At 36.8% G+C, this 723-nt stretch overlaps 1 long non-coding RNA gene across 1 annotated transcript; it reads right to left on the bottom strand.

Moving 5' to 3' along the window:
- Positions 1 to 381: 381 nt before the first annotated feature.
- LOC107735292 (uncharacterized) lies at positions 382 to 723 on the bottom strand. The gene is made up of 3 exons (XR_001639360.1): positions 700 to 723; positions 538 to 626; positions 382 to 458 (listed from the first exon to the last, which is right to left on the bottom strand). It is a non-coding gene; the product is annotated as an uncharacterized LOC107735292 (long non-coding RNA).

Genomic DNA, 723 nt, shown 5'->3' with positions numbered 1-723 from the left:
TCTTTCTAATTTTGGTTTATAATTTTCTTTTATTTCTGTCTTTGTACAGACATTCAGTGCATACACATGCTTAAGAACAAAGACTGTACATGCTGTTAGGAGATACCAGTACTACTGTTGTTTTATTGTAAGATCTAATTAAAACAAGAATAGGAAAATTCTGAATAATTTATTGCTATTGTGTGAACAGTAACTAGTCTGATCGTGCGTATTTTAAAATGTAATATAATCTAATTACAAGTACCTGTACTTAATTTTTGAAATCTGAATAGGTGATCCAGATTACATGTAAACAGCTACTACCCAGCTCTGAATATACTGTATATATACAAATGATTTGAATGAAAAAGATCCCATACCCTCTAACAAATATGTCACTGGATTTTTCCCCTGTGAAAATGTCATCGTCTTCCAGAACGACTTCGTCTGTGTTCCACACGATCACCCTGAGCTCAAATCTGTCAGTGACCAAAACAGATTTAGAAAATAAAATATTCATCTGTATTTTGCTAAAGAATTTCACCAAGTGCTTCCTACTTCTTTGGCTTCCTTGGTGAAATATCGAGAGCGGGTCCAGGCGCAGGCATATCCTTCGGGAACATGTCCACCCACATCTCAACCCTCCCCTACATCAGAGGCACTCATATTCATTAACGGCTCATTAACACCATTTCATTAGTTTCGGACGTTATTCCTGACCTGCTCCATCCCAGGTTTATCCGG

The sequence above is a fragment of the Sinocyclocheilus rhinocerous genome, unplaced genomic scaffold (genome assembly GCF_001515625.1).
Source record: "Sinocyclocheilus rhinocerous isolate Xijiao unplaced genomic scaffold, SAMN03320098_v1.1 C35952250, whole genome shotgun sequence".
Lineage (NCBI taxonomy): Eukaryota > Metazoa > Chordata > Actinopteri > Cypriniformes > Cyprinidae > Sinocyclocheilus > Sinocyclocheilus rhinocerous.
This window is presented reverse-complemented; position numbering and strand designations above follow the sequence as displayed.